This window comes from Medicago sativa, chromosome 4, assembly GCF_051527215.1.
Source record: "Medicago sativa cultivar Bolivia chromosome 4, Bolivia_mono, whole genome shotgun sequence".
NCBI classification, from domain to species: domain Eukaryota; kingdom Viridiplantae; phylum Streptophyta; class Magnoliopsida; order Fabales; family Fabaceae; genus Medicago; species Medicago sativa.
In genome coordinates, this window is record NC_140752.1 from 48659516 (window position 1) to 48669783 (window position 10268).

General features: G+C 27.9%; 1 long non-coding RNA gene across 1 annotated transcript; it reads left to right on the plus strand.

Moving 5' to 3' along the window:
* The first annotated feature begins 2438 nt into the window (after nucleotides 1-2438).
* On the plus strand, nucleotides 2439-3207 carry LOC146929492 (uncharacterized). The gene is made up of 2 exons (XR_015006058.1): nucleotides 2439-2777; nucleotides 2870-3207. It is a non-coding gene; the product is annotated as an uncharacterized LOC146929492 (long non-coding RNA).
* Nucleotides 3208-10268: the final 7061 nt, after the last annotated feature.

Below are 10268 nucleotides of genomic sequence, written 5' to 3' on the forward strand. Positions count from 1 at the left end.
TACTTGATTGCACAATTTCCTCTAACAGCTCTACTTCTGACAATTATGGCCCAATCTTCATTTGATTTCAACAGATCAAAACAAAGCTTAAGATTGAAAGCTTCATTTAGAGAGATTAAAGATCTCAAACCTAATCCCCCTTCTAAATAAGGTTTGCAAATTTTCTTCCAAGCAACAGTCACAAGCTTTCTCTTTGAGGTATCACCACTCCAAATGAAGTTTTTTCAATATCATATTTTTATAAAAAAAATGCTAATCAATATCAATAGTAAAATTGATATGAATGATAATATGTAATAACTAATGTAATTTCTATAATATTTCTACCATAGCTGACTTCATCATCCTTACGAGAGATTGGGGGATTAGATCAATGTGAATAAAAAAGAACTACATTTTAGTGCAAGATCTTTAATAAATTTAAGAGATCAATATTTAATAAAAAAGAGTCAGGTTATATATTTAGTGAGCAAAGGACAAATATGACACATGAATATAATTAAGAGACCTTTAAAATTCTAAATTTAAAAATAATTTTGATTTACATAAATATAAAATTAAATATTTTTACATTATAAAATGATCAAACAATTTTTCATTGATTACATGCAAGTGAGAAAAAATATGGTTACAATTCTAAAACTTTTGTACGTTATAATCCTATTTATATATGTACTTTTTACAATTGAAGGATTTGGCAGATTCTTACTTTATAATAACTGTAAACAGGACGCTGATTGTCCAAATATATGTTCCCCACATGAATATTCGAAGTGTATTTTGTATGTGTGTTACTGCGTTGACAAGTAACTTTATTATTTACAAATAATATGTGAGTTGACAAATAACTTTTTTACATCTAATCTTATAGTTTTATTTTTATTTGTTGATACTCTTATGCTTTCTTGCACAATTCAATTTTTCTCCTTCTAACTTTTAATTTATTTGACATGCACACAACATATGTAACACAAGGGTTGTTTTACAATATATATGGAAAATTAGAGGAGTTTTACCAAACAAGTCAGACTGAGCTAGTCTACAAGTGGGTTAGGTCATAGACCCCTGTCAGTATATATGAGAAATAAGAGTAGTTTTACTAAACAAGTCAGACCGAGTTAGACTACAAGTAGCTTAGGTCATAGACCCATATCAAACAACCTAACCTATTCCTATGCCTAAGTGTCAGTGTTGCTTATTTTATAACTAGATATTCCAATTTCCTACTTAATTTTTTGTTTGTTTTATCACATGGGGATAACTCATTTACCTTTACTATTAATTCTAATTCATATGTTTAATAAATCTAGCTCAATCATAAATACACACATTCACTTATTTTATTTGACTCTTTCATATTTAAATTATTATTCCCAAAAATACTCATACTAAAATAGTACCATTTTGAGAGAATATTTAAAATAATAAATAAAAATATATAATATCCTCACTTTATATTAACAACTAACACTAAAATAGTTCCATTTTGAGAGAATATTTAAAATAATAAATAAAAATATATAATATCCTCACTTTATATTAACAACTAACTGTAATAAAAAAGTGTAAAGAACACATCATAGTATGCACACATATAAAAAAAATAATCACAATCTTACAAATATATGTATATATTTTAAGAAGGAATTTTCGGTATATACATATGGTACCAATAGGGTGTTATGCAGAAAATACTCAATACCATATTTTGTTATAAAATTCTAATCAATATCAATAGTAAAATTGATATGAATGATAATGTGGAATATGATTCACCTCATTTTAAATAATTATTACTACAACTAACTTCATCATCCTTCAAAATCATCATGCTCTTTTGCTATTTTGACCTTATTTACCACGAAAGCTAAAAAGAGGGTGAAAATAATAATAGTTTGGCTAAAAAATAAACTTTAATGACCAAAACGTTTTACTGTAGGATTTTTAATAAATTTAAGAGATCAATATTTTTTTTAAAGAGAGTCAAGTAATTGATTGAGTAAGCAAAGGACAAAGACGACACGTGAATATAATTAAGAGACATTTATCATTCTATATTTAAAATAGAATTTTATTTACATAAACAAAAAATTAAATTATATTACATTATGACAATTTACCATTGATTACATGAAAATGACATAAAATTTGGGTTCAATTCTCAAATTTCTATATGTTATCATCTTATTTATTTATTTATGCATTTTTGTAATTGAATAATTAGCTAGATTCTTATAAGAGAACATTGATTTTTTTTTTTGAAACTAAAGTGTGTTTTGTATGCATGTGACAACGTTGGTAAATAACTTATATTACTTAATCATGATTTGATATCTTTATATAATACAAAAGGATACTTCTATGAGCATAAGTACACGTGGCGCCTCATTTTGCTTTTAGCATTTAATGCTCCTCAAACAATTTTTTTGCAATGCATTAGACCTTTGATCAAGAAAGTTGACTTAATTATGTATTATGTATTATGTATCCATTGCATTTAATATTTTTATCAACCAATTAGAATGGATCATGACTCATAATTTTTTTCTTAACCAATCAAAATAGATCATGACTCATTTATTTTTTATGAGCCAATCAAAATTGATCTTGACATGATTTTTTTTCCTATATATAGACAATTTGTTTTTCATTATCTTCATCTACCATCTTCCTCTCATAAAATAAAAGACATTTTGTGTCCATAATTTAGGTTTCGAGTATACTTTTTATGATTGTTTTTCATTGTGGTTGTATTTATGTGCTTTTTGTTATAACATGTAGGTGTGAAAATTCTGTATTTAGGTTTCCTTCATTTTTTTTATCCAGTTCCTTTTTTTTTCTTCTTCTAATTAACTATTTGCATTTTCAGGGTAACAAAATTCATGTTGTTGTATGAAGAAATATGATCTATAAATTTGAGAAGGATTTGAAGGAAGGAAAGGTCTACTTTGGTGTTGCGCTACAAATCTTGGATCTTATCAAACAACGAAACATGACTACAAACAAAAATTTTAGTTTAACACAAAAATGAAATTATGTGGAGTGAATAGTGTACCTTCAGATATTTCAGTTCAGATATTGATTTGGTGTTTCTTATTATGTCATTTATATGTATAATACTTTTATTTTGTTCGGATTAGTTTTTTCATCACAACATTATTTTCGATCTTAAAGAGGTAGTACAATCTATTTGGAGGCTTTGATAAACCATTTTCTTTTAAAGAATGAGGCTTTGATAAACTTGATCATATGTTATTTACACAAGTACAAAAAAGCAACCATTTTTAGAAAACTCCAATATTGTTTTAAACAATTGTAAATTTGAAACAATTAATTGGACTCAAAGTGGTTAATGAGTTCTACTAAAAGATGAATTATTTAAGAAAAATAATTTTTGTTAAGACTTTAATTTCCTCTTTGCTCGAATTACTCGGGTCCTTTTCCTCTGGGACCGGAGGGTTAACCCCAACAACAAAAAAACATATTAGATTTTTTCCACTATATTTTTAAACAAGTCTATGAATAACAAGATAAATGATACACATAAATGTATCAATCATGCAAGATAAATGTCTTTTGTTACTAAATGATTAATGATAGACATAATGCATCAATCATGCATGATAAATATGGAAGCTATTTGTTTGACCAAATAAATGAAAGATATTATTATGAATGTGTTATGAATAATTGAAAAAGACATTTGTACACGCTATATAAGCAAAAGTTTGATTTTTAGATTCATTCATTAAATGACATATGTAGTCTTTATTATAGACTACATACGTCATTTAATGAATGAATCTAAAAATTAAACCTTTGCTTATATTAGTGACTGGAGGGTGTACTTTATATGTGTCATCACTTATATTATAAGTCATTCAAATGTTAACATATGTCAATGATAATTTCCAAGTCAAACAGATTCAAACACTTTAAAAAGGAACAAGATGTAAAAAAAAATTAGTATTTATCTACAATATTCTTTTCTTTTTTTCTGAATATTACAAGTTTTTTTATGGTATATCAATGTATATCAATATATATATATAATCAAAACCGTGTGTATTAATGTATATGCTCTTTGCTAAAACCATTTATTATTATTTAATGAATATGCATGTTTTTTTTTGCTAACGAAATTTTTATTTTGTTTTTTGTTACTGCTAACGAATGAATATGCATGTTTGAACCCAAAAAAGTAGTATAGAATATGAAAGGCCTAGACATTTAAGAAAAAAATCGTATACTATCTATAAAAATGAATGAAATAAGCTTTCAAATAAAGGTAGTATTATAAAAAGAGAAATGATAGCAACACACACTTTTCAACAGACCTTTTTTAGAGCGTGGCGACATAGGATGGAGGTCTCTCGGGTGCCAACTTAGTTGGGATGTCGATGATGCCTCTTGATGTCTGTCTACGTTCCTTGCTTATCAAAAAAAAAAAAAAAAATTGGTTGCTCGCACGGGTTCCACCAAATCATGTGAGACCGATATAAATTTGGTGGAACTCAAGTGAGTTTTAACCAATCAAAAGAGTGTGTTAAAAAATGTATATTAAAATGTGTGTTACTAGCATTCCTCATTATGCAAAAGAAATGAAATTATTTTCCATGAAAACCGGTAAAGGTTATTGTCCCCTTTTTCTTATTTGATTTCTTCAATTTAATTACAATCAACATTTGGTCTTCACAGTTTTTTTTGCCGATCATAGACATTGATAAAATCAAGTGTACGTTTTTTCCAAATGGAAAGGAGTTATTTAGTAAAAACCTTGAATTGAATTATATCATCAGAATAAAAGTTGGAAATTAATATATTTTAATGTTTTTATAACAATAAAAAATAGCACATGAAAAAAGCGCACCATACAAGTATGTTCCTTTTTTTACTCATATAAACATACTATCTTTTCCCCTAAAAAAACATATTCGTTTTTTTAATAATTTTATTTAGGTGAGATTTTTTTTTTTGGTCAATATTTCTGTTTATTTAGGTGAGTTGAGTCCAAAGAGAAAACCTCAAGAATCAAAAAGAGATTACAATGTATTATCCATTGAGGATGTCTTAACGCTGGTATTGAGAATTGTACTCACACTTTAATGGGGGCTGGAGTCAATTTATTATCAACTAAATCAACATATATCGACAATATAAGCACATTCTCAATCACACTACAGATCTTTATATTTTTATCTTTATCTTTATAATAAACATTTGTCTTACATTACATATAAAGTACACATGACGGTCTCTCATTTCCTACCTCATTTCATGCTATGATATTTCATTTTTATAAAACAAAATATTCAAATAAATATTTAAAATTGTCCATGATGATTATGGTACCATTCTAAATTAAATGTTTTTATATCAGCATTTACACAAAAAATCAATTATGTCTATATTTGTTTTTTTTGGGTCAAGTTATGCCGATATATGTTAATTGTGGGTGTTTACTAATTTGTTAAATAAATGTCTTTCAAGTGGTTCTAACATGTTTTCCTAATTCAACTTTCAATTTATGGATTTCTCCCATTTAATATCAAAAACATATATTCTTGCTCAATGAAGATTTGGTTCAATTGTAAAAAACTTCTTGATGGGTGGTACGTATTAGAGCTCGATAAATCTCAAAATCTATCGTAATTCAGATGAGGCCTTGGAGTCTGACTCACTAAACTTCCACTTATAAAAAATAAATAAATTAAAAATAACAAGTTTTCTTTGTGAGAAAAACATCCGCAATGCAAAATATATTCTTTTATTTTCTTTCAAATGTATTTGGTAGTTTTGAATATGTCCACCAACAAGCATATTTTTCTTTTGGTGAATTTTAATGGAATGCTTACTAACAAGTATACATCATCGTTCATAAAAAAATAAATAATACACATCATCGTAAATATAGATATTTTCTTCAGTTTGATGTAAATATGATTTATTTTTAATTTAAATGACTGAATAAGTATACCACTTCTTTTTACGATCACACCCCTTAATTAAGGGAATGTTTAATATGACGTTTCTTTTTACCATTTCTTTTTTACTTAATTAAAAAAATCTCACATCATTTAAAATGTTAAATAAATATGTAATTTATCAGCTCAAGTAACACATCAATATTTTTCCAAGGTTACTTTCCAGCAAATACCAAAAGTCTTCTCATGGATAATCACATTAGGCTAAGAGTAACCACAAAGATGAAATTGACACCACATCTCCGTCGTAATCTTTAACGCACTAGGTATATAAGTCATATCATTTATATGTTTCTCACCACATACTCTTCAATCCAATATGAAGTTTTAACTCATATATGACATATTAGCATATCTCCTTTACGTGTGAGACTTTGTACATTTGTAATCTGGTAACATAACCAAATAAGATTAGAGAAAACATAACATGCTATAAAAGTGGGTTGGTGGTGATTTAATGGATGAATGTTTTTATTCTTTTCATTCATGAGAAGAGAGAAAGTAAATTAGAAAAAGATAGAAGACAAAAATGCAATTCAAACATGAGAGAGATGATAAGAAAAAAAGAAATATTTGTGCTTTATCTATGAGAGTAAATAGAATAGAGTGAATTCCTGGTGATTTACGAGTTTGTTGAAGGAGTTCGAAATTTTTTAGTATATATTTTACCAAAAAATTAAACTAAATAAAAAATGGCACATTGTTTTAATAATAAATACAACAACCCTTTATTTTGTCAAATTAGCAAAACACATGCAATTTTTCATTGTCAAATCCAACCAAAGATCAAAAGTGAATGAATTTAAAATAATAGAGGTTAAATAAAAGATATAGCATGAAAGTGAATAACAACCAATAATTAAAATTTAAGATAAAAAATTAAAAAATGTCATCCAATACCTAACAAAGTAGTTTATCATAATTTTGGGATAATGTTCAGACTTTCAGATGAGCCTACATTGAGTTAGATCACCATATTAGGTCTAAAGCAACCATATAAGTGAGATTGCCACACCACATCTTCACAAAAAATCTTAAGTCATTAAGTATACGTGTCATCTCACTTATATGTTGTTCAAAATCTACTATTTTATCCAATGTAGAACGTCAACTCACACTTGATACATTAACATATGTTAATCAAGTGTGTGACTATCCACATCCGTAAATATGTGACATAGTCAAATAATGTCAATCGTAGGCACATCATGTTCAAAAGGTAGTTTGATAGTGATTTCATGGTGGCAAATTTATGTTTATTTATTTCATGATAATAGAGAAAGGAAATTAAAAAGAAAAAATAGAATACGAAAAAAGAATTTGAACATGATAAAAATGATTAGGGAAAAAATATATGTAGCATGCTTTATCCGAAAAATTATTGGGAATAAACTGAGTTGCCGGTAATTATATGGGTTTGTTGAAGGGGTTGAAGATTTTTGGGTAATTATTTTACCAAAAAATTAGACTTAATTAACAAAAAGTCACGTCATTTTCAAATGTTTAATAAGCATGTGCTTTGTCAACTAACATAACACATCTGCATTTTTTCATTGTAACATCCCACTAAAGACCAAATGTAAAGTAATTTTAAATGATAAAGGTTGAATAAAAAATGGCATGAGAGCGAATGACATCCAAAAACTATATTTAAGTTAAAAAATAAATAAACAAATGACATCTAAACACCAGCAAAATAGTTCATCTTAATGTTGGGACGACACAGGGAGCCTATATTGTGTTTGATCCTCATATTATGCAAAGAACAATCGCACAATGGAGATTGACACCACATATCGACTTAACATATCTAATGAGCTTATGAGCATGTATTTTTTTCAACTCAGCATAACACTTCTACATTTTTCAATTCTTAGATCCCACCAAAGACTAAAATTAAAATGGTTTGAAATAATAGATATTGAATAAAAAAAAACAGCATCAAAGCAAATGACATCCCTAAACTATAAATTTTAAGATGAAAAAATTTAATAAATGATATCCAAAACTAACTAAATAGTTCATCATAATATTGTGTCTTCTGAGGGAGCCTATTTTTTTTTATATAATCAGTTTAGGCTAAGATCAACCACAAAAGTAAGATTCACACCACATCTTCATCTAAAATCTTAAGACATTATGTACATAAGTTATCTCACTTATATTTTCCTCACCATCTACCATTGAATTCAATGTGAATCTTTAACTCACATATGACACCTTAACATCTCTCTTAAATGTGAGACTTTTTGCATGTGTAATATGGTGACATATCCAAATTATAAGGACAAACTGAGACCTAACATGAAAAAGGAATTTTTTTACATGAGATAGATGGTAAGGAAAACAAGTAAGGGGCGTGTGCTTTAACCTTTAAAGTATAGCAAATGGATTGAGTTGCTTGCAATTTTGTAGGTATGTTGAAGGATAAGGAGATTTTGGGGTAATTACTTTACGAAAAAAATAGACTCAATTAAAAAACGTCACATCATTTTAAAATTTCTAATAGGTATATATTTTTGTAAACTCAAAATAATACATTTATCTTTTTTCATTATCAGAATTCACAAAAGACCAAAGTCAAAGAATTTGAAATAAGGAATGCTAAATAAAAAAACAATGAACGTGAATGAAATTCAATAACTAAAATTTAAGATAAAAAAGTTAAACAAATGACATATAAAAACTAACAAAACAGTTCATCATGATTTTGGGACTTCTAGGGGATTATGCATAGAGTTTGATCACCATCTTAGATTAAGAGAAACCTCACAAGTGAGATTGATATCATATCTTCGTCCAAAACCTTTAGGCATCAGGAGTCATCTCACTTATATGATGTTCAAAATCTATTATTCCATCCAATACAGAACTTTAATACACACTTGATAAATTATCATTCAACTATCCACCTCCGTAATTACATGACGTATTTAAATATGGTCAATTGAAATCACAAAATGTTCAAAAAATTTGGTTGGCGGTGGTTTCATGGAGAGGGGTTTATGTTTCTTTCTTCCATGAGAAGAAATAAAGAAAATTAAAAGCAAAAAAAAAATCAAAAAAGGAATTAAAACACAAGGGAAGATAGGCGAAAGAAAATAAGTATTGTGCATTTTTTTTGTGAGAGTATAGAGAATAGTGTGAGTTGCTGGTTATTTTATGGGTTGGTCGAAGGAGTCCGAGATTTTTGGGTAATTATTTTACCAAAAAATTAGATACAATTAAACAAACGTCACATGATTTTTTTTAAGGAAAACATTACATGATTTTAAATTGTCTAATAAATATATATTTTTGTCAACTCAACATAACACATCGACAATTTACCATTTTCACCTGCCACAAAAGTCCAAAAGTGAATAAATTGAAATAATAGACGTTGAATGGAAAAAAAAAATATGGAAGAGAATGCCATATAAAAACTAAACTTTAAGATGAAAATAAACAAATGACATCCAAAAACTAAAAAACCGGTTGATAACAATATTGTGATTTTCGCATAATCCTACATTGAGTTTGATCATCTCAACATACAAAGATAATCCACACACGTGAGTTTGACACCACATCTTAACCTAAACCTTAAGAAATTATGTATATGAATCATATCACTTATATGTTGCTCAACATCTACTCTCACATCCAATGTGAAACTTTAGCTCACAGTCAACACATCAACATATCTCACTTAAGTATAAGACTCTCCGCAGCCGACATTTGTGACTGGGATTCACCCATGCTTCATTCGCAAAGTCGAACCGAGTTATAATATCATCATTGGACCTTATAGAAAGAGCCAGCACTAGTGTTAATCTACTCATTAGACATAGGGCAACCACATAAATGAGAATAATACATCTTCATCCAATGTTTTAATTACGACGAAATTCTAGCCTGTGCTTGGCACGGGTGTCCATACTAGTTGTCTTAACAATGATTTGCTATTTATTAACAATATTGGTGGAATCTCATTAGCATTAAAGAGATGGTTTCACCTTCTTTCATGTGAAAGAGTTCATTTTGTTAAGTAAGCATGTTAATTTTAGAATGCTTGACGTCTTCATATCCTTATGAAGAGTTTCCAAAGTGTCAAATTAGTTTTAGCCATCTTAAAATGTGAAAATGAGTGATACAATAAAGGAAAGAATTTTGGTACGAGTACACTCGCTATGCAAACAAAATCGAGGTGAAGGTGAGAAATTTTAGAGAAATCCAGGGAGAAACTCTAGACCACTTTCTCTAGGTGGCAATACTTTGCTCACCAAACTATGACGATTTGGT